This window comes from Vipera ursinii (assembly GCF_947247035.1).
Source record: "Vipera ursinii genome assembly, chromosome: 12".
Classification (NCBI taxonomy): Eukaryota; Metazoa; Chordata; class Lepidosauria; order Squamata; family Viperidae; genus Vipera; species Vipera ursinii.
The window spans coordinates 5,961,587-5,986,816 of NC_139525.1; the positions used below are offsets into that span (position 1 = coordinate 5,961,587).

Genomic DNA, 25,230 nt, shown 5'->3' on the forward strand with positions numbered 1-25,230 from the left:
ACACTGTGTGTGTGTCTGTCTGTGTGTCTGTGTGTATATGTATATATATATATATATATATATATATATATATATATATATATATATATATATATATATATATATATACACACACACACACATACATACATACACTCTGTGTGTCTGTGTGTGTCTGTGTCTGTGCGTGTCTGTGTGTATATGTGTATATATATATAGCTGCTGGCTTTCAAATAACAGTCCAAGCTGCTAAAAGCGAAGGCAGCCCTCCACAACTTTTCTCTGCTGGATTGATTTTCCATCCGGAGGATTTTTATAACTAATTATATTGGTAAGCTTCCAGTGAAGCTTCTAAGCTACAAGAGGAATGTCTGCAGGGATGAGGTGAAAGGCTCGGAGACAGATCATCAACACGAAGCATCCTAACCTTAAGCCAAATTCAGCCAGACTGAACGAGAAGCGGTTATGGAAAGGGACGCCCGAATCGATGTGCATTCTCTTTTTTTTTCCAGCTTATGGCAAAGTTTGGAAAGACCGAGCAAAACAAAGTACAGGTCCTTTCTTATGCTTAGCAACATTTCGGTTGCTAAGCGAGACATGAGTTAAGTGTCATTTTTACCCCCTCGCTTGCCACGGTTGTTAAGCAAATCGCTGCAGTTCTTAAGGTAGCAAGATGGCCGTTAAGCGAGTTTGGCTTCCTGGCTGACATTGTCAGAAGGTCACAAAAGAGGATTGCAAAAGGGACACTGCCACCGTCATAAATATGTTAAGGGTTTGAATTTTGATCACAGGAGCTTGGAAAGGCTTCAGTGGTTGCGAGGGCGGAAAATGGCTGGGTGTCCCTTTTTTCCAGTGATGACGTAGCTTGGAATAGTCACTAAATGAACCGTTGTAAGTTGAGGACTACCCGGAGTTGAATTGTATTCTCTTAATTCAGTTTGAGATAAGTCACAGGATCTGGAAGACAAGACTTTGCCTTCTTCCGGGGCAGGTTTGGTTGATGAGCTACTAGAATCAATTTATGCCCAAGTTCCTCCATACTCTTAGTAGCTTTCTGACGGGCTCCTCCGAGGCTTCCAGTTTTGAGAAACAGAGTGATCCATAATGACACCAATGTCTGGAATTCTGTTTGTATAAGCAGAGGATAGAATCAAGATCACGCAAAGTATTAGTACCGCTTTATTTATTTATTTATTTTTGGGACTTATATGCCGCCCTATCTCCCGAAGGACTCAGGGCGGCTAACAACAATAAAACACAATAATACAAATGTTAAAAAAAGATTAAACTAACAAGCCCCAATGATAAAATATTAAAAATATTCTACTTAAAAATCCCTATTGTCAGTCCAGGTCAGCCTGATGGAAGAGAAATGTTTTAAGGCCGTGATGAAAGGAGCGGAGATCCGGGGCCATCCGGAGCTCAAGGGGAAGTTGATTCCAAAGGGCCGGCACTCCCACAGAGAAGGCCCTCCCCCCCCGTCTAGCCGATAAAAGTCTTCCTATAAAGCCCTAGTAAGACCACACCTCAAATACTGCAACCAATTTTGGTCACCATATCTCAAAGAAGATGTTGAGAGTTTGGAAGAAATTCAGAGAAGAGCAACTAAGATGATCCAAGGCATGGCGATGAAGAACGGCTGCAGGATTTGGGTTTGGCTACTCTAAAGAAAAGAAGAAATAGGGGAGACATGATCGCAGTATTGCAGTATTTGAGGGGCTGCCACAAGGCAGAGGGAGGCAGGTTGTTCATCAGAGCACCAGAGGGAAGGATGAGAAACAAGGGCTGGAAACTGATCAAAGAGAGAAGCAACCTGGAATTAAGGAGAAACTTCACGACAGTGAGGACAATCAGCCAGTGCAACAGCTTGCCACCAGAAGTCGTGGGCACTCCAACACTGGAGTTTTTCAAGAAGAGACTGGACAATCTCCTGTCGGAGATGGTATAGGTTTTCCTGCTTGAGCAGGGGGCTGGACTAGAAGACCTCCAAGGTCCCTTTCAGCTCTATTCTATTTCTCGTATTCAATATGAGTTCTTTAAGGAGATAAAGTTCTGTTTGCTTCCTTTGTTGTTGTTTTTTTCAACTTTTCGTAGACATTGCTTTTCATTTGAGCAGCTTTGCCTCGGTTATCAAGTCATTCGTTCTGGAAAACAGTTGGACCATTCTGAACAAAGTTAAAGCAGCTTGATTTGGAAAAGGAATACAATATTCCGGAAGATTTACTTCCCAAGATGATAGGTGTGCATACCTGGCAAGTTTCATCAAGTCAGTTTTATAACTCAAGCTGACTCGGGTGTATTCAGAACCTTTGCAAACTTCGCAGAGTTAGCGACAAGTTGGACTTGGCTGAATTCATGTTTAATACTAAGGTAGGATTCTAACAGTGGTTAAATCATGGCAACCTGCTTACTAGGCAACACTAAGTCATAATTGGCGGATTGATGCATTATTAGGTCAAAAACTCCTTTGCTCGAGAACCCTGCTCTTAAAAAAAAAAAGGATCTGCCAAGCTTTGTTTTCAAAGCAGGTTTTGAGAATTTTAAGGGGTTCGAAAGGGTAGTTTAAAGATCTGCTGAGATGTTCATCCCCTCCAATCCAACAACATTTTTAAAAAGCTGAATATTTTATCCTATCCACTTGAGGCAGGGTTCTTTAATGCCACAAAAGCCATTGGTTACGTTCTGCATCTTTTGAGCTGTATGTTTTGGCTTAGTGTGCCTAATAAACAATTAACTATTAACAAACAGCGACTAAGTTTGTAAGCCGCCCTGAGTCTTCGGAGAAGGGCGGGATATAAATGGAATTAAAATAAAAATAAATAAATAAAAATAAGTCAAAACTCATAACCTTAGAGTCCTGCCGGATTAGTTAAAAAAAAAGGAAAAGTGTGTGTGTGGGGGGGGAATGGAGGGGAGACACCCACAAAGCTAGTTTCCATAAAGCAAGCTAAGCTCCTTTTCTCTCACGACTTGGGAATGCAGCCATAATGGTGTAATTATCCACGGTGACCTGGAAGACATTTTGTTTGTTTTCCTTGAAAGTAAAAATCAGCCACTGTCTCTTGGCATAGGAGCCGAGGCATAAATTGTAATGGAGTCAGTGAATCAGCCTTAGTGGTATGTACCCTTTCAGGGGCTGTGATTTATTCAAATAGGGTTTGAGCAACTTACAAGAGGCCCTGCCATTATGCCTTATGTGTGGGAGGCTGACAGGAGCATTAAGGCGCTGCGGTCCGGGGATGCAGAAAGCTTAAAAACCCTGCTTTTTCTACTTCTCTGAACTTTACATGGCTCAGATGAATTATAGGCGGATCCTCCTTCTGTAATTGTTGTGCTTTACCAAAATGAATTATTGACATTTCCACCAGTAGCAGCTTTAGTGCGGTGGTGGTGCAGCAGTTGAGCTATTGAGAGATTTTCTCAGATAACTGCTTCACTCTTGCTCTCTCTCTCTCTCTCTCCCAGTTTATCACGGCTGGTCCCATGAATAGCTGTGGGATTCAGATCCTTAAAGGGCTAAAGGATTCTCCGTGCCTCTGCCTCTGAAATATTTAGGGCCTTTTCCTTTATATCCACCTGTTTTGGCTTTTCTTGGAAGGATGAAGAGACCTTAACGACAATGGAAAACTTCGTAAGAGTTTTCTAAGCTAGTTAAAACAATTAATCAATGGACGGACTTGTGGGTGCTCCATCACTTGGAGGTTTTTAAGACAAGATTGGACAGCCATTTGATTGAAATGGTACAGGCTTTCCTGTTTGAGCAGGGGGTGGGACTAGAAGACCTCCAAGGTCCCTTCCAACTCTGTTATTTTGTTATTCTAAGTGGGCCAGATGTAGTAAGTACATGGTCCCTTTATTTTCTTAATTTGCCATTTTTAACCCTCCCTTGTTTTCTGCATCGAGAACTTATTTTCTTTCTTTCTTTCTTTCTCTTTCTTTCTCTTTCTTTCTTTCTTTCTTTCTTTCTTTCTTTCTTTCTTTCTTTCTTTCTTTCTTTCCTTCCTTCCTTCCTTCCTTCCTTCCTTCCTTCCTTCCTTCCTTCCTTCCTTCCTTCCTTCCTTCCTTCCTTCTTTCTTTCTTTCTTTCTTTCTTTCTTTCTTTCTTTCTTTCTTTCTTTTTTTCTTTCTTTTTTGTCATTCTTGCCTTGTGGTTTCCTCCCTTACCCACTGTCAACTCCGGATTGTAAACCCTTTGGGGCAAAGCAGTATCACTCTGGGTGTTTGTGCGTATGATTAGGCAGGCTGGTGACACTTAATTATTCTGCCTGCCTGCTTCCCACAGCAGTTAAAGGGGTTAGCACTATCATGTTTAATTTACTTTGGATGAAAGAGTACAGGGGGAGGGGATGTCTTGATGTGACCGGCTTCAGATATGCAGTTGAAAAATTGGGAGACACGGGGCCCGTTTCATTCCACAAACAAAGCCTTCCACCAACTTAGTTTCTGCACATCTTCACAGTTACCTCTGTATGTGCAGACACAGACACACAGAATAATTTAGAAGGGACCTTGGGGGTCGTCTAGTCCAACCCCCTGTTAGGCAAGAAAACCTATACCATTCCAGACCAATTTTTCTCTTTGTTCTCTCTCTCTCTCTTTTTTTTTTTAGTGAAGGTATTTCTCTCTTTTAGTCAACCTATCCCTTCCTCTAGTGTTTAATGTATATCTCATTCCAAAACGCTGCCCGATTGGCTTTTGACAGTTGTCAGTACCCTCGGCTTTTACATCCTTTGGTGAAATTTCAACCAAATGTATTGAGTTATTTAGCAATGAAGTGTCTGAAGAAAGGCATTGATGCCCAGTAATATTAACAGCTGCACACCGCAGAAAAGAAATAAAAAGCAATTTAAATTTATTTTACCTTTCTTCAGATAATATTGACTTGCTACAGCACAGTTGCATAGGAGGCATCATTGTTAGATGTGAGGTGTGTGATAGAATTGTGCTACAAGTATCGTTTCTCTTCTAGGCTACATCTTTGAAGTATTCCTTGGCTTTGATCAACTCAAGGACCAGGCGTGTGATGAGGATTTTATTTTCCTTTGGTTAAGAGTGATCAATCAAGTTTTGGGGAGGCAGTTTACATTAATGCCAGTTCCACAAGACAGCGATTTCCCAACGTCTTAAATTAATAGGTGTTTTTGTTTGTAGTATGACTGCAACTGACACTGATGTTGCTACTAACAAGGTTTAAAGAATGTGGTGTGTAGGTTGGTTGGTGATCCTAACATTTTAGGAAGGTTTTACTCAATCGTATGCTTAACTATGATCCATACATTTTACGGCTTAAAGTTCCTAGTATCTTTACAATCCATCCATCTTCTTTCAGTGCAAAGATACCATATAGTGGAACAGAATTGAATATAAATTCTTTTCTCCCTCGTTTACTTGCATCCCCTTTGATGGCTAATGATGATTGGAACTTTGTACATTGAAAAAAGATCCAGCAGTATAGTAGGATGTCTCCATTTTAGGAATATATGATTTTATTCCAGTTCTTTTGGCAAAATGGATAAAATGCTGTATGTTAAAAAAAAATCAAGTGAAATCACATTGGCCAAAGTTTTTAAAACACTTTTTGGTTGTCTCTTTGTTTCAGAGGAATTTTCTTATCTGCATTTTATTCTCTTGTCCCAGTTGACAGGTTTATTGTCAACTCTGATAGGCAAGAAGGCCTGTTAAAGTTCAGCGAAATGACTGGTGTGGATTCAGAGTTTTTCCTTCCTGAAAACACTCTGGATGACATAGCTGTTTTCTTCACTACATACGAAATCTTGGTTGGGAGGGTATATACTGTATTTTCTGGTGTATAAGACTACTTTTTAACCCATAAAAATCTTCTCAAAAGTCAGGGGTCGTCTTATACGCCGGGTGCTGAAAATAGCCCAAACCCTATAATTTAACAGGAAATGTAGGGGGTCGTCTTATACGCCCAGTCGTCTTATACGCTGGAAAATACGGTAGTTACTCACTGAGGTTCAGGGCTCTGGAATAAACAAGGAAAAAAGGGTAATTACCCATATGTAGCTTAATTAACTTAGTGATATAATCAGATCACAAATCAAATCATTACAGCTAACTGTTTTGTGAATGGCATCTATCAAAATTATTGCGTATCCATCCTTTCCCCATTTCATTTCCCTTTCACTGATTACCAATCTCCCCACCATTAGAACATGTTGCTACTCCATATCCTTGAAAGTTTGTTGTAATAAATGTGATGGGATCATTTTGAAGGTGATCCAAATACCTACCTTCCTTCCTTCCTTCCTTCCTTCCTTCCTTCCTTCCTTCCTTCCTTCCTTCCTTCCTCCCTCCCTCTTTGCATTTAAACAGACTGGCAGGTAATCCATCCCAGATATTTCACCCAATCTTGGAATGACTGGATAACAGCTCCCTGCAAAAAGAAGTCAAGGTCTCCTATGTAGCTTCAAACATCTAATTTGAAGTAGGAACTCCATCAAAGAAACACTTTTAAAAAAAATATGTAAAGTGCCACTCTTTGGTTGATTATTTCCGCTCGTCCTTTTGTCTACTCTCTGCTTGTTCCTCAACAGTACCAAAAACCTAATAGCCTTGTTATCAGCTCATTAACTTGGCAGAGCTGAAAGATATATGCCAACTGCATTTGCTCTTCAAGAGATGACATGATTGATGTTTCTCCACGAAGCCAAGGAAAAACTCCTGGTGCTGAACTATCTTGTAATCTCCCTTTGTTACACCACCATTTTCTGACATTAGACCCTACAACCATTTGTTCAGATTCTCTTAAAGTACCTGGGAACTGAATGCTTGTCTTTGCCTAACATTTTGAAAAAAAAAAAAGAAAAAGTTACTCAGCAAAAGAAGGCAATGAGGACGATTAATCATTATAATGTGCCGAACTGCACCTAATCCATGAAGAAACCCTACCCATATCTCTTGAACTTTGTCCAGTGCTTGGGAATAATTCATTAAGAGATTAATTTTTGGATCAGGACCGTTCTTCTGTTTCATAATTGCTATTGATTCAAGGTCTGATCTGAAGCCCACTGAAGTTGAACATAGCCGTTTGGCTTCTTACCAAGATATTTTGAGTTGTAATTATATTTAGGTGTGATATTGCTTCTCTTCCCCCCCTCCTCCCCCCATAGCTTTCCTGTATTGTTTTCTTTTGTTCTGCTGCCTACAAATTGCAAAAAAGAATTAAACAGGGGGAATTAAACAGGTGGCCTGCTTTATTTTTAACAATAATTCAGGAGGTCGGGCAGGAGGAGGAGGAGGAGGGGGGGCTGCTTAAAAAAAAAACCAACATAAATATTGATGCTTTTCTCACAAACTATTGGAGCAGTTTGTAGAATCCTTTGGAAGAAAAATGCTGCAATCAAGATGGAGGAATTGAGGGCTCAGGGTAATCCATCTTGTTTGCATTGTTGCAGAACTATGCAATGTTTCACTCCAGCTTGTTATAGCTTATGGAGGCTGTTTGCAGAACATCAGAAATAACAGCCCCTGAACGCCAAAGCAGCCGTTGCAAGCCACGATTTTTACAATCTTTACGGTGAGCTGCCATCAAGAAACGGCTTCCTTGTGAAGAATTGGGCTTGGATGGAAAAAAAAAAAACCTTCCAAGATTTGGAGAGCCCTCGTGATATATATCCTTGTGTCTCTCGGCTTTCTGTTTTATAGCCAGGTGATATCGTAAGGATTCCATTCAGTAAGTCGACATTCCTATTGTGGGTGTCTCTGACCTGGTTGATAATGGTAATAGATTATGAAATGGATCAACCCAATAAAAGTAACCAGTGAGGATTGTCAAGAAAGGCTGAGGGGTGAACCAAGGAGAAAAGAAATGGAATACTATTCTGTCATGTTAACTCATCTTTATAATGGAATGTACAGCTGAAGGAGGAGTAGGGGGCAATGCAGAGAAGGGCCCAAAACAAGAGACTGCATAGTCCTCAACTGGACGGTAGCAGGAGGAAAAGATTCAGGATAGCCACACCCTAGAATCCTCCAGGTTATATTTATTGCTTTAGAAGGTTATAGCTTTAGTCTGGTGAAATTCTGTCTATTAGCTATAAGCTATGAATTATCTGGAGCCAAGTGGATCTTAAGGCCACACTTGGAATACTGCATCCAGTTTTGGTCACCACGATGTAAAAAAAGATGTTGAGACTCTAGAAAGAGTACGGAGAAGATCAACAAAGATGATTAGGGGACTGGAGGCTAAAACATGTAAGGAACGGTTGCTAGAATTGGGTATGTCTCGTTTAATGAAGAGAAGGACGAGGGGTAACATGATAACAGTGCTCCAATATCTCAGGGGCTGCCACAAAGAAGAGGGAGTCAAGCTATTCTCCAAAGCACCTGAAAGCAGGACAAGAAGCAACGGATGGAAACTAGTCAAGGAGAGAAGCAAGCTAGAACTAAGGAGAAACTTCCTGACAGTTAGAACAACTAACCAGTGGAACAAACTGCCTCCAGAAGTGGTGAATGCTCCAACACTGGAAGTTTTTAAGAAGAGACTGGACAGCCATTTGCCTGAAATAGTATAGGGTTGGACTAGAAGATCACCAAGGTCCCTTCCAACTTTATTATTATTATTATTATTATTATTATTATTATTATTATTATTATTATTATTGTTGTTGTTGTTGCTGTTGTTGTTGTTGTTGTTGTTGTTGTTGTCTGCTTCATCTCTGAGACTTGGACCTCACATATTTCATTTAAAGTACAAGACATTTTATATGCCTCCCCTGCATATCAAGAGTCAAAGAACGATGTGCAATCTTGGATATGGTTGGTGTCATGAAGATGTCCTGTCCACCTGGTTTTTAGCTTTTAATGCTATAACCCCTACCTTTTTTACTTGTTTTTTTTTAATGTTGTTTTTATTTATGCTTTGATAGTATGATGTGGGTGTGTTTTATTGTAAACCACCCAAAGTCACTTAGGCGAGATGGGCGATGTAGAATGAATGGGGAAGCAAATGGAAATATTTATCAATAGAATTTAATCTGGAATTAGCTGCTGTGGTGTGAGGTAATGACCAATGGTTTGGAGGGCTTTGAAAGGGGATGTAACTTATCAAAAAGCAGTTCAAAGTTAGGACGTTTCTGATCAGCCTACATCAACCCCTATTTAATTTTATATCACTTTCCCATGTTTTAAGTCGGAGTTCATCCTGTCAAAGACCTGAGTCATTCAGTAGTCAAACAAAGGGATAATACTAAGGAAAAAAAAACCTGCATGGTTTTTACATTCAACTTGCCAAACTCTTTGGAATTTTGATGTAAGATATATTTGAGATTAAATTTAGTGCTTGCCAGTGCCATGACATCTTCTGTTTTTGAAGATCATGCATTTCTCCTGGGGAGGGCAGAGGATGGGAAGGGAAATTGATTTCCAGCCTCTCTACAAGCAGTTTCTGGAGAAGAATAACAAGAGAGAATTATTGCCTTTCTATTCTGTTTTGCTCCAGAAATATCCACTTGCTCAGAAATAGGAAGATTTTGATGAGGAACCTTTTTATTTAATCCTGCACACTTCCCATGCTTATGTGAAACAGGTTCTGCTCCTGTAATACTGTCAAGTCAACGTTAACATTGGCGTGCCTATTGTGAGCTAATTATATTTTTGTGCCCTTCCCTTTTTTATACTCTGATATGTGCTGATATTTTTTGCACAAGCCGTAATAGATGAACTGCACAACTGCTCAGTTGGAGACCATGGTTTGAACTGTACTTGTCGTGACAAAACGAAGACAAATTGTGACTTGCAGGAAGCTGTGAACCAAGAAAAACGAGATTTTTGCAATGGGCTTCAAAATTAAACATATACTAATTGTACAAATAGCATATTGCTTCGATAGGGTCAAATGACTAAATCAATGATGTTTCTAGTCTACTCGTTCTACTAATTGCTTTACTCGTTTATTTTTTAATCAGGGATTTGGCATTTGAAGTTAGAAAAAATGCAATACCTACTGTTTTTGGAAACTTAGGCATCTCCTATAGACTACTTGGCTGTATCTTTTGGGAAAGAAGGAAGTTGGGCTCCACAAATCCAAATATAATTGCATGCTGTACAGAAAGATGCATTCCCACGTTCAAGATAATAACTAGTTTTAAGTACGGTGAGTTCTCTAAGATGGCACGTAATGCACAGTAAACTAGAAGTAAGATGCTCTTATAGTTCTCTGTTTTTAGAACCACGTTGGGCATAAATTCTACCTTGGAATAGTCTGATAGAATACGTTTATTGAACAGCTCTCATTCTGGTGTCTTTGAGAGTGTAAGAGAGTAGCGTTGGCCTGCCAGGAATCCCTGCAACAGTGTTGGTATTTTTCAGTCTAGCTTTATGTGCAGCACAGAGTCAATGCATTTGTGGACAAGGCTTGTGTGTGTGAGTGGAATTTTAACGACGCTAACCCATTTCAGAAATAGGCCATTTGTTTCGGTTAAACAGTACTATCTACTTCCAATTAGACTGTGTTAGAGTGATCAAAGATTTTATCTGTCTTGTGTGTGTTGTACAACCCCCTTCAGTGTTCAAGTTTTCATCTGCATTAATGATAGGGAGACTCCCATTACTGGTAATCTATTTTTATTTATTTTTCCCCCTCCTTCAGAAAATGTAGAATAAATGGGAAGAAAAAGAAAGAAAGAAAGAGAGAGAGAGAGAGAGAGAGAGAGAGAGAGAGAGAGAGAGAGAGAGAGAGAGAAAGAGAGAGAGAAATCAATCAATCAGGAATTGTTTCCTGGAGATAGTTTCCATCGGCAGAACTGATGTCCATAGTCAAACATTTGGCTGATGATTATCCAGCGTAAAAAGGGAAGCATTTGGTACACTCTGAAGAATGAGGGATGGAAATACATTTTAAAGTTATCCATAGAATTTAAAGTTATCCATAGAATTGTGGGCAGAAAAGTTGGGTGAACATTTTAAAAAAAATGAGGGGAAGGAGACAAAGTGATTGCAGAATTCTGAATTCCTTGATAATTTTTATCAGGAAAAGCAGGATGCCTTGGTCACTGTGAAGGTGTGCAGAAGTCAATGAGGAAACATGAACTTATCCCAGGAATACAGGAAGGGGTGAGAAAGAACCTCAATTAACCCCATCTTAACATCCATTGGTATAAGAAGAATGGAAAGGAACAGGGTTTCAAGATTCTTTTATTATATTGTTTAACACAAAAGTGAAAATCTAGTATTTCCTGTGGTGGTTGATCTGGGACTTCAAATGATTAACACCTGCAACTAAGTGTGTAGAAGAATACAATAGTCTAGCTGTGAAATTTTGTTGATTTTTTCTTTTTCTTTGAAAGGATTACTAAAGCAACTTCTCTTTCATAAATTGAATGGCAACTTTTAATGAACACCTGCAGGGACATTTCTCTGACTTATTCAGTATCTCTGCTTTACCCAGCCAGGTCCATCTAGGACAGACATGTCAAACTCGCAATGTCACGTGATGTCGCGTGTCGTATCGGGACTGTTTTGTCATTACCAGCAATGGGGTGGGCGTGGCTTCGCGTGATGTGTCCGGCCCGCAGGCCGGCAGTTTGACACCCCTGATCTAGGTGTACTTCTCTTGCCCACACAGAGGGATATTTTTTTCTCTGGTTCCTGCCAATATTAAGTGATAAGCCACAGAGGGAGAAAAGCAACACTATAAGAAGGTTTTGAGAATAATCACCTTTCATCTCATGTACTATGGGCTTTGGCAATTATTAGATCTGACCTGATCTAATCTGATCGCTGATCCAAAAGCTCTTGCCTTACTCCAAATCCCATCCTCCCAAGCTCCCATCTCTTCATAAATTGTGCCCTTTGCTTTTCAGCTGTTAGCAGAGTAACAATTGTATGCGGTACTTTTTCATCTGTCAACAGTATCGAGTAGCATTTGAAGAAAAGCAAGGGAAAAAATTGGTAGTAATATTATAGTCTACCAACCTTATTTTACAATAGCTCTGTACTTGCTTCCTGGAAATGTTTTTGGTCTTTGTCTCTCTTCCACCCGCCTCTTTCTATGCAATGTTAAGTCAGGCAGTATGTTATAACACAACTGCTAAGTTATACTGAACACACGCAACACAATTCAGGTCATGAAAGGCTGCCTAGCCAGAATTTGACCCAGTTGGAGCTCTGAGGGAAATGCCAATAGTTGTCTATTAGTTAATTCCTGCTTTTCATTTTTAAGGATTTCCTAAAAACTACAGGAAAGCTCCAGTCTGTTCTCAGTGGGGACTCCAAGGTGTGGAGAACTAGCACGTTGTCACTTTGGCTCTCCTGACATACCATAAAAGTAGAAGAACAAAAGTCCCTACTTATATCATCTAACACATGGAGCTAAAGGAACCCAAATTCCAAATCATGAGTTTATATCTACACTTTCAATCTGTACTTGGAACTGAATATGATGTATAGGGGCCACAGGATAGGTATAATATTGTCAGGCATGAGCAACCAGACCGACATGTGTACATTTCAAACTAGCTACTTTATTGTTCTCTGCCAATAATACAGGAATCTGCCCAGACTGGCAGCTTTCACCAGATAAAGATCAAAGGCATTCAAGGTGGACAATCGAACCTTGTCCTCTTGTGTTTATGTAATGAATCCAAACTAATTCCCCACTTAAGCCCTTTTGCCAAAGTTGGGAGCCAGTTAAGACATGGGTCATCTCATTCTGACATAATTGTAATTCCCAAGTTGTCTTTAAAGTTAGCTCCTTGTAAGCTGTACTGCAGTACAGTACTCTGTGTGGGTGGAGATGATAGCCTAAATTACAGTCAGTACTTTTTCTGCATCAGGTAAGGAGACAAGTGTCTGGTTAGCTGAAGAGAATATGTTGTAAAAAATATTTATTACTGTTCATAGGACCACAACGTAATTTTAAAGTAACTTGTTTTGGCTTTGTGTACCATTTTTAATGGAACCCTGAGCATTCATTTTTTTTTTTTTATTTTTTTAGGACCTATATGCAGTTCTGTTGTTTATCTCCAGTTTAGCATTTTCCAACATCATACTTCATCTAGAACATTTCAAGCTGGTACATGACAATGTACCTAAAACATTTCACACAAATATAGAAGTGCAATATGATAAAGCAACAAAAATTATAGCAAAGTGTTACAGCTTATGTAACTTAACACAATAATGGGGGGAAACAAGCTAAAGGTCTAAAACATCATGACTTCCTTAAAGTGCTTAGAAAAGCAAGATGGTTTATGTACTTAATTGGAACTATTAAAGCATGGACAATTCATAGGACATGTTTGACAACTGATCTCCAAATTTGGAATTCCTTTCCTGGGAAATGTCCAAATTTGCACACTTATATCAGCCTGCACACTTATTAGGAAATATTAAGGTTCTGAAGAATTTTGAGGAGATGTTTCATTTCAGAGGCTGCTCTAGCATGGGATATCTTTAAACCCATTCACAAACCAACAAATCCCTCTGGTTTCTAAGTTAAGTGCCTTACATTGCTCTTCTCCATAATGTCCTCCAGTACTTCCATTCAACCAAAAACTCTTCATGCATAGTTTTCCATAATGGTGCCCAGATCTGTTCTGGAATTTTCAAGTGCCTTGGTGAAGCAGGATCTATTTGCCTCTTGGCTTACATTAATTACCTCACACAAGCCCAATGCTGTCCATATAAACTTCAGTGCTTGTGTTGAATGATATAAAATACCCCTTTGGACATTTTTGAAAAGAGATGGGGGACAAAAAAAAAACATATTTTAGTGGTTCAGATGGTGTGTTTGTTTAACATCAGGTATTAAGAATGCATTTACATCTTCATCTGAAAGCATTCCAGGTAACGTGTCTACCTAACTCCACATTTATCCATTTCCTGTTTAGCTTGTGTCTTTCCCTAATCTCATTTCACAATTATGACTTTTCCAGATGTTCTTCATTCCCTTAATTAGGAATTTTTGCCTGAATCTTTGAAGATTTCTCTTCCCGATCTAGCTTAGAATGTCTGCATAACAACCCACCTTGTGTAAGATTAAACAATGAACACTTTCTAGTTAATCTGTTGTCCATCATTGCTTCCATTCATCTCCATGGCTCATGGGGAGAAGCACAGCTCTTTCAGAACTACACCACTGCTCTGTACCGGGCTGAAACATGTTGATGATGAATGGATGAGCAAAATCTGTTTTCTAGAATTATCATCAAAAGCAGGCAATAATAAAAACATTAAGCGTAGACAAGAGAGAGAGAGAGAGAGAGAGAGAGAGAGAGAGAGAGAGAGAGAGAGAGAGAGAGAGAGAGCGAGAGAGAGAGAGAGATTAATCAATGCAAGGAGAACAGGTTTTCTCCTTTTAATTTAATCTCACGAAGGACCTTTGAAAGCCACGGTTTAGGTATAAACCAATTAATTTTAACAATATTATTTTTCCTCTCCAACTTAGGAGCTTTAATAGAAAGTGTATTATGGGCTAAAAAATTGCAAATGAATATGTGGTTTAGGATCAAACGTGGAAATAATCAATCTCTATAACAGCTGTCTCCAACTTGACATCTACCCGTGATGTTGATTCATATCTCCCATATGTAGATATCACAGGAATTGCAATTCAATATGTTTGGAAGTCATCAAGTGCATATTTATGCATGTTTGGATAATTATAGCTGTTTTTTAAAAGGTAGAATATATAATGCTAGGGCCATAAGAATTTTGGAGGTCTTTTAGTTCAACCTTTTGCCCAAGACAGGAAACCTTATACCATCCCAGACAGATGGCTGTCCAGTCTATTTTTTAAAACCTCCAGTAATCTAGCACCCACAACTCTAAGAGACACGCTATTCCATTGAATAATTGCTTGCACTGTTAGAAAAAATTCTCCTTACTTCTAAGTCGAATCTTTTATTAACTAGCTTCCATCCATTACTTCTTATTCTGCCCTCTGCTTTGGAGAAAAAGTCAGTCCCCTCTTCTCTGCAACAGTCTCTTAAGTACTGGAAGACAGTTAACTGAATGACAGATTTGGGAAGGGACCTTGGAGGCCTTCTAGTCCAACCCCCTGCTCAAGCAGGAGATCCAGTGGTGGGATTCAGCCGGTTGGCACCACTTCGGCAGAACCGGTAGCTATTTTTTTGTTGCCCAGCCCCAGAATGGACTTCTGGAAGTGCCATCCACACAGAGAACCGGTTGTTCACATATTTGAATCCCACCGCTGAGGAGATCCTACGCTATTTCAGACAAATAGTTGTCCAATCTTTTCTTAAAAACCTCCAGTGTTGGAGCAGACATAACCTCTGGAGGCAAATCATTCGTTCTCTTTAATAAAGTCATTCTACTGTTAGGAAATTTACTCCTTAGTTTTAGGTTGGAACTAAGTTATCATGTTTCCTCAATCTTTCTCTTCTCTTCTGCCTAGCTCCCTCAGACCTTCGTCATATAATTTAGCCTTCAGACTAAATTACCATCTTTGTTGCTCTTCTCTGCCCACTTTCTAGGGTCGCATTATCTCTCTTGTATCGTGATGACCAGAACTTGATGTAGCATTTCAAGTGTGGCCTCAGTCTTGCACTACAAAGCAGTATTAATCACTTTTCATTTTGCTCCTTCTTTTATCATATCTATAGTAGTATTCTGGGAAATAGATGACCTCCGTCCCAGAATCATCTGTAATGCTTGTATGACTGAATTAAAATGTGAATCTGATCTTAGTCTAATCATTGTCTCCGCTTTCCAAATATGTCTAGCTATAAGAAGGCCCGTAAAAAATAATAATACCACAGGGTATTTCTCATCAATCAACTGACCATTCAGTAGGAGCTTTTATTATAAGCTACAGGAAGATTCCAGGAGATGATTGCATAATAAAGTAACCAAGAAAAAAGGACTGAGGGAAAAATAATAATAATGTCAAATTCCGGACTCTTCAAAGCCTCCCCTGACTGAACAGTGCAGAAAAAAAACCCACAAAGAAATTGTCTCAATTTATAGTCTGTCAGAATTGTCTTTTTTTCTACTTCCAAGGTAGACTCCCCACTCTCCAATTTAGCAATTACATTATTATGGTAAGACAGATAAAATTACCTTTGAAAATTCTTCCCACTCTCTTTAATTCCCTTGCCATTTACTGGCGGGAGTTATTGTCATACCATGGATTTTCTCTGGTGACTTGAAGGTTTCCCAGTTCCCCCTGCCCCCAGTTATCAAACTGTGGGAGAACAACCTTCACCAATTCGAGGTCCTTCTGGTTTGCTGAAAATATCGATCCCAGAACTGGAGTTGAAAGTTGTAACCAACTTATTGGAGTGTTCAGAGGTGGAAAAGATGGTATTAGCATCTGAGGTGGGTTTTTTTTTTTGCATATTAAAAAGTAACCAGTGCTAATATATTACTTGGAATTAATGTTTGCCTTTCAGTTGACAGTCTAATTATTTTTCTATAGCAAATATCTATCACTGTTCTTCTGTACAAATGGGCATCTCACCTTCCTTTCAAGCCAACAGATGGCATTCAGGGCAGTTGATGAAAAATGGCAATGAAGTTAAAAAGCACAATTAATGTGGTAAATGAAGAGCAAATTGAAACACAACCCCAGGAAGAGGAAACATTTCTCCTACCTCAGTTGATCACACCCATTTAGGCAAACTGGATGTATTCTTTTCTTTTTTTTTAAGGTGGTGGTGGAAAGGAAATAGATAACTGTAGATAAGGATCAGATATCCTGCCAAATGTTGCTCGATTTCAATTCCCATCAGTGCGAACAATCATGATTAGTGGTTTGACTATATAAATTGGAGTCCAGGGATACCTTTGCAATTATCATCCCTCAGCAATGAAGCAAATAAGATGTGAAAGCTATAAATAGATAAATAAAGCTCCAGCAATGTAAGATCACTTACTTGGGAAGCGGTTCTCTGTGGTTTTTCCATTTTAATCGAGGCTGGGCCGTGAGATATTCAGAACTGAATAAAGATGTACGTCATGACTTGCACTTTAATTCCTTTTAGGCGTCTCATATTTCATTTTGTTTACATTCCTTTCAAAAAATAATGTTCAATCGTGTTTTTAAAAAAGAAAAAAAAAGTAGAGCGGAGTTGTCGTTTGGTGGGGAGGGGTCAATAATATAAAACAATAATGTAAAATAAAGGCAGAAAAACCAGTCAATTAATAATCTGACTTGTGTGCTCCAGTCTACCTGCTTACACCTCACCTTACTATCCCTTCGGCCACAGTTCTCTGCAGAATTCTTTGCTATCTCACCCTCAAACCTTAATCAGAAGTTGCAGAAAAAGTACTTTAGAAATGCTTGCAGAGATCTGTTCAACCAACTGATTATCCAACTCAAAGTGGCTATTGTTCTCAAAATGAGAAAAGGCCAAAAATTCAAAATCCCTATTCAATGTTTTTAACACTTTCAAACTAAATGAGGATGATTGCCTTATTATTGTCAGCCACAGAGCTGGATAAGTGGTGAGACGCTTGAACTTAGGCCTCCTTTGACAAAGTCCGGCATGATCACAATAGCATACAGCTCTGTTCGTTGTTGTTGTTATTGTTGGTTATTCAGATGCTTCCAACCCTTCCTGGTACAATGAACAGCATTTTGCTGGGATGATTCATCAGCAATTGCCTCTGTAAATTCTTGCAAGATTCTGTCTGTATGATCAATGACAACCATCCTATCTTCTGTCAAACGTTTCTCTTAATTGACTATTATTATTGTGTTTTTTTCCAAGCACCGGATTTTCTCCAGCAATTCTTGCTTCTCATTATCTGTCGAAAAAGTCTAAGCTTTAGCGTCACCATTAGTGCTTCCAAGTTGAACAATTTGGTTTTCATCTAGTAGAGAATTATTTGTTCTTGAGTGGTGTGGTGGCCTAGAGGTGGAGCCCTCCCCTCACAATTGTGAGGCTGTGAGTTTGATCTTAGGCAGTCACAGGTGTTTCTTTCTCTGGACGCACTGAGTTGTGCTGTGAACTCCGCAGAGGCATCAGGAATGGCATCCAGCCAGTAAATGCTCAAGCTGCATTCAGTTGCTCTGACTCCACCCTGAGGCAAGGAATTCCAGGCTTATTTTTTTTCAAAAAAAGTGAATTATTTGTTCTTCTTTCCTATTCTTAATAACTTTCTACATCCAAACACTTCAAAGGTGTCAAATGTTCCTCATTCAGCCTGATAGTCCAACCTTCACAGTCATATTTTCTAACTGGGAATGCCATGGCTTTAACTTTCTTTTGTGGTCAGTGAGATTACTCTAGACCAGGGGTGTCAAACTGCCGGCCCACGTGCCTTTGTATCATCTGGAGGCCGTGTCTACCCCAGCTCCAGTAATGTGAAAAATGTCATGATAAATCACGACACATCACATGACGTGGCGAGTTTGGCACCCATGCTCTAGACCTTCAACCTATGGTCCTGATCTGCTATAAACTTTTTCCCAAGTAGCAGACATCACTTTGTTTTATGGACATGGTCATCATTCCTGTGAATTTTTCAACATAGAAGCAGAAAGTCTGTTTTATTTCAATTTCTTGTTTGCCAATCTGGCCTCGCTTGTTGACATAATCTTTGGAGAAGGGGTGTTTCAAAATACAGACCAGCTTTTACATGTTCTTCTTTTACCTGCAGCAAAATATTCCATGCTAGCAAAGTTGAATCATCAGCCCATCTGAGTGAGGTCTTGATGCTCATGACGAAACGATCAGTTCAAAAGTAACATGGCTAACATGTAGACTGAGAATTCTGCAGGTTTAAGTCCACCATAGTTTGAAGGGGTTCCAGATTGGCAGAAGCAGCTGTCTTGACAGCCTTGGGAGAAAGAGTAATTGACAAAGAGAACAAGACAGAATTAAGGAATATTGAAGAAGCTTTGAGACTAATTTTATCTCAAGTATAGGTAGTCCTCAACTTATGGCCACAATAGAGCCCAAAATTTCTGTTTGCTAAATGAAACATTTGTTAAGTGAATTTTGCCCCATTTTATCCTTTTCCCCACAGTTGTTAAGTGAGTCACTGCAGCAGTTTAGTTAGTAACATGGTTGTTAAATGAATCTGGCTTTGCCCATTGACTTTGCTTGGCCGAAGGTCGCAAAAGGTGATGATATGACTTCGGGACACTGCAACTGTCATAAATACAAGTCAATTACCAAGCATCTCAATTTTGATCATGTGACCACAGGGATGCTGCAATGGCCGTAAAGTGAAAAAGTCACTTTTATCAGCATTGTTGTAACTTCAAATGGTCACTAAAAGGACTCTTGTAAGTTGAGGACTACCTGCAAAATGTTACACTACTTTAAGCAATCATACTTTTAAAAAAACGGCAGGTGATACCTTAACTGTTTCACGAATTAAATGCTGGAGAGATTTAAGGAGTTATTCTGTGTCAGTTAATAACTGTTATTAAGTTTAAACCTGAGACTTGCTGATCCTGTTGATCCATTCTTCAGAGCCCTGGGCTTTGTCTGACCAATTTAGTCAGATCTGTTACGTTTTGATGTGGTATGGCTAAATTCCACTATGCAGACAGTGGCATTTCCCATGGAATATGTTTATCTCAGTGCTTTCAACAATTCTGTCTTGAAATCACTTTGAACAGAAAACGACAACAACAAAGAAATAGTAAAATGGAAGTGATCCTCTGAGGATGAAGAATTTCAACATGTTTCTTATGTTTGCTTTTCAATTTCTGCAAGGAACAAAGACTTCAAGTCTACTGCAGCTCCCAACAACCATTATTATAAACATAACAGGGTAGGGTGGGAATTGCCATCTACAAATATAAACCCTTAAATGGATTTCCATTCTCATTTTGGACACTTTCTATATTCTACGAATCTTGCAGTTTACAACCTTCGTTTACCCAAACTGGTAGGGGGAAAAAAGTGTCATAGGAAAAAGTAATCTGCTAGTATATATTAAATAATGCCCCAATGGGAGAAAAAAAAATAGGACAAGGGGTGACATGATAGCAGTGTTCCAATATCTCAGGCGCTGCCACAAAAAAGAGGGAGTCAAGCTATTCTCCAAAGCACCTGAAAGTAGGACAAGAAGCAACGGATGGAAACTACTCAAGGAGAGAAGCAGCCTACAACTAAGGAGAAATTTCCTGACAGTTAGAACAATTAATCAGTGGAACAACCTATCTCCAGAAGTGGTGAATGCTCCAACACTGGAAGTTTTTAAGAAGACACTGGACACCCATTTGCCTGAAATGGTATAAGGTTTCCTGCCTGAGCAGGGGGTTGAACTAGATGACCTTCAAGGTCTCTTCCAACTTCTTCTTCTTCTTCTTCTTCTTCTTCTTCTTCTTCTTCTTCTTCTTCTTCTTCTTCTTCTTCTTCTTCTTATTATTATTATTATTATTATTATTATTATTATTATTATTATTATTATTATTATTATTATTATTATTGATGTTGACTTTTTGATTGTTTATTGTTTGAGCGCCTTTCCTTTTTCTAAATGCTAAAGACTGTCAAAATTGTTCCTAGAAGAAACAATACATATAGAGAGAGCAATTTTGAAAAATGGGGTTTGTTTTAATAATAATAATAATAATAATAATAATAATAATAATAATGATGTGCCTTTCTTTCATTTGCACACCTGCTATAAGACACATTGCGAGAACTGTTTTGCAAATGAGTTGAGCCATTGAGCCTTGGGGAGAGCCAAACAAGTGGATTCACATAACAATCTAGAGTTTTCAGACCTCATGGAGGAGCAAAAGAAATGTAAACTCTTTCCAGAGCGACATTTGCTTTGTTTTTTAGAGAAGTGCATCCCACTAAGTTGAATACAGGTCAAGGGGGGGGGGGGAAAGTAGCGGAATAACGAAGAGTTGGAAGTGATCTTTGAGGTCTTCTTGTCCAACCCACTGCCCAGGCAGGAAACCGTATACCATCACAGAATCCTAAATATTATATATTACACCAACATTTTGTTCTTCAAACATTTTTGATGTTACCTTCAATTTCTTTGGAATGTCTTTATGTAGGAATTTGAGGTGTCCAGATTCAGATTTATGGAATTAAACTATAGTAATTCTGTTTAGGATGGAAACTTCCAATTTTCCAAGACGGAAAAGGGATGTAGAAGAAAAGAGGTTGGACAAAACCACTTCTGACATGTGGCTACTTGTGTCTCAACATCAACACTGTGTGATGACACAGTGGTTAGAATGCAGTATTGCAGGCTGGACTCTGGTCACTTCCAGGAGTTCAATTCATAACAGCTCAGCCTTCCATCCTTCTGAGGTCAGTAAAATGAGGACCCAGATTGTTGGGGGGAATATGCTGATTCTGTAAACTGCTCAGAGACTACTGTACTTTGAGTACTGTAAAGCTTTTTAAAATTATGATTTAAAAATTAGGAAAATCCACTCCCTTTTACAAACATAACACCATCTATTGCATGGTTAACTGATTGAAGTACATTCCTTTAAAACACAAGAGTCAAGACACTCTTGAATTCAACTCTAGTGGCTGCTTCTATGCAGTTTTCCTGATGGTATTAAGAAAATGAGTTCCTATTTGCCTTTTCCAAGATTTTCTTTTCTCTCTGCTTCCAGGTTTAACGTATTCCATAATAAGTCTCCCATCCAAATACTAAACACATTAGATCTAACTTAACTTCTCAGAATAGCTGAGTCGCTACCGTTATTACCTCTTCAGAGCTTAAAATGCAGCAAGGTGAAATTACCTTCTTGTTCTAAAATTCTGTGTGCATTTTCAACCTCACATGGTGTACTTAGACTTACTCTTTACTAATTAAGAGATGGAGTTATTTATGGTTAAAATAGTTGTGCAACATTGACAGTTTGAGTCCAAATATGCTCATTTGCGTTCATGTGCGGTATTGCTTCCATTGAGTGAAAAAGGTTATGTTCAAATCTAGGCCAATCATTGTCAGAAGTTATGAATATAAAATGAAGCAGAAATACCATAGAGATATAGTTTCTCTATCTCTTTCACACACTCACACACACATACACACAAACACAGAGAAACCACGAAAATACGCACATACAAACACACACACACTTCTTTGAGCTCTTGGGGAAAACCTAGGATAAAAATCTAACAAAGTACAGTAAAGAACACAAGAACAGATGGCATTTGAATATTAATCAGCAGCTAAGTAAGAATATTCATTTAAGTTTGTTGTCCTTGTTAGATATTCTGTTGTACCTCCTGATAACAGTGCCAAACCTATGGTCTAGAGTCAGGGTAGACAACCTTGGCTCTTTTATGACTCGTGGACTTCAAATCCCAGAATTCCTGAAGCAGCCAGGTCTAGATCCTCCATAACTGATATTGTAATCTGTCTTTCAAATATAGAAATTGTCTCCTGCTTGCCATGGTTTATAGAAGTGTGTCTCCATGCAGCTAATGGTCTTTGATGGGAAGAAGAATTAGCTTCTTTCATTCTTCATCCCTTTTCAATTTTTAGGTCCTCTGAATTTGTGTGAAATGTATCACACAGAGACCAAGGAAGGACCTCTACAGATTTTCATTGTTCTCCTTGATAATTACTTAATATCAGAAGAAATAGTTAATAGGTATTAGTTTCTTGTTAAGAAGCAGCCAATTTCATTTAGTATTATAGATCCATTTCTTTAGATACACCATTACCTGTGTTCCTGATGTGGTAGGTTATTGTATTACCTTAATATTCCAGAATTTATGGATATCTGGCTATTTATTGGGTAAATGACAGAAGATGGTAGATCTGGGCCCTGCATTTGACGGATGGCTGTGCTTCTAAACATTATCACCATCAATTTTCTTTGATTATTTATGGATCCCAAATCATTCTCAGAAGTATGTGGGCTCTGTAAACATCTTAAACAGTTTACAGCATTATGAAGCGGTATATAAATCTAAGTGCTCTTGCTATTGGTAAAGATGGTCCTTATAGCGCTTCTTAATCTTAATAAAGCAAAAATATTTGGACTGAGATTCTTACGGTTGCTAGGAAAAATCTGCCTACATGGCAGGGATATCAAACAAATCGATGGATCAATCCTAAATGCTTCAGTTCATTTTAAATGTTGGTTTTAAAAGTTGGGTCTTTTGGAAAGTCCATGCACAGGGAGGAGACCAGCAGGAAAAAGAGATAATGGTTGAAATTGTAAACGTGTTTGTTGTTTTCCTGTTGGACAACAAATTCTTTATTGTTTTGCTCTTCCTTTTATCTCTTCATTCTGAAATGTTTAGAATGGAGATAGAATTGAGTTTAGTGGTATGGTTTTTAATGAAGAAGGTGTAAGCTGAAACTTCAGTTTCGAATGATTTTAATACTATTTTGAGTCTCTTATTTTTTTTTAAATAGAGAGAATAAAAGACAATGGAAAGTTTAATGTGAAACACTACTGCAGAGAATAAAATATAAATTGTCTGAATGAGACTCTGATGGGATCAGTTTCTAATAATTGTCCCCTGGGCTGTTTCCTGACAAATACAGTGTTGTCACAGCTCACTATAACTATCATATCATACTAAAGTCATGTTGTGATAGTATGGACTTAGCATGTTACATAAATGCAGCTATGGTGTGCAAAGCATGATTTACGGCGGTGTGCAAAGCCAGTCTATGGATGCAAAGTCACCTTTGCCTCAGTTATAACGTTGGAAAGATTGATGGGTCTTACTCAAGCTCATTGGCTTGCAGACTTAATGACATTATTAAAGAAAGATCTTGTTCTCCATCTAACACAGTGTATAAAGTGCTTAAGCTGATTAAAATCAATGTCGGAAGGCCATTTAACTGGACTTCGACTACTGAGTGTTAACGTTTGCATGAGACTTTGGTGCAGTCTACCAGCTAGTCCAAACTTGGCATGATGCCGGACAGTTTGAGAACTAATGTTGTCCACTTAGGAAGAAGGTCTCTAAAATTCTAAATACGTGATCGCCAAATATTACAGCTCAGTTCTGTGATCTCTGCAGCTTCTACACTCGTGTAGCTCACTGCAGGATAATGGGACTTCTTATAGTGCTTTGAAATGGAAACTGAACTACTGTATGTGAAGTTTAGATTCGTAGCTCAAGAAATATTTTACACCATATCCCATTGTTTTAATTCTTTTTCCTGCTGAATAATTGCATGCATAAGAGCGAGGTTTGCTTCAATAACTCTAATGGTCCAGGACATGACAATATTAAGCCACTTACGTTGTCAAACAATCTTAATATAGCCAGCCATTAAGAATTGTTCTTCCTTTGAATTAAAACTGAGCTTCTCCTTTCAGCCATTATTTTACGTCTACACTTTGCTGTTATGATCCTGCCACAGAATGAATAGCCAATATGTTAGAGAATTCTGCACCGTTTTGCATCAAGAAAAATTGAGTTATGTTAGAAGTAAGTTAGAGACGTGGGAGAGTTGCAACGAGAGATTGGGTTCTCCCTCGTTCCCTAGGCCATTCCACACTGATATTATTTTCTGTTTTGGCAGCCCAATGAACATTTTGTATTGCTTACAAAAATAGGAAAGTTTTAGGAGCTTGCGGATTTGCAGTTTACCCAGTTACAAATCAAGTGAGTGCAAGGTAATTGGCTAATATCCAAGAAAAAAAGTCCTTATTTGTGTTCCATGGGGAAGATTTCATTGAGATTCTAAGAGACGGGAATTTATTTTATTTGCAGCTAGTCCTTGATTTACAATCACGACTGAGCCTAACGTTTCTGTTGCTAAGCAAAGCATTTATTCAGTGAATTTTGCTCCATTTTACGACCTTACTTGCCACAGTTCTTAAATGAAACACTGCTGTTTTTAAGTTAATAACATGGCTGTGGAAGTGACTCTGGTTTTCCCCATCAACTTTGCTTGTCAAAAGGCTGCAAAGAGGGGGGGGTCGCTGTAACCGTCATAAATGTGAGTCAGTTGCCAAGCATTCCGAATTTTGATCACATGACGTGGGGATGCTGCAATAGTCATAAGTGTGAGGAGCAGTCCCCAAGTCACTTTCTTCACTGCCATTGTAAGTCTGAATGGTCCCTAAGTGAACTGTTGTAAGTCAAGTACTTCCTGTATTTATTTTTCAAATTTAGGTGATGCCCATCTCACTCACAGAGGCTGGTGCAAAGACAATGAGAATTGGAATATGTCTATCTTGCCTCTTCAAAACTGGCTTTATTGTTGGAAGCCTGTGCATTTTTAAAAAATCCAACTTTATTCTGTATTTCAAGATCTTGCATGTTCTGCCACTACTCTCTCTAGCTGGGAGATGCTACTGTAAATATAGAGCATTTTCTTTTTGCACTTCAGCACCCTAGTTGCATAGGAA

At 38.8% G+C, this 25,230-nt stretch overlaps 1 protein-coding gene across 1 annotated transcript in view; it reads left to right on the forward strand.

The window, feature by feature from the left end:
• Positions 1 to 25,230, forward strand: part of PCDH11X (protocadherin 11 X-linked) — a gene marked incomplete at both ends in the record, with an annotated part of 442,916 nt that overhangs the window by 18,390 nt on the left and 399,296 nt on the right. The window lies entirely within an intron of this gene.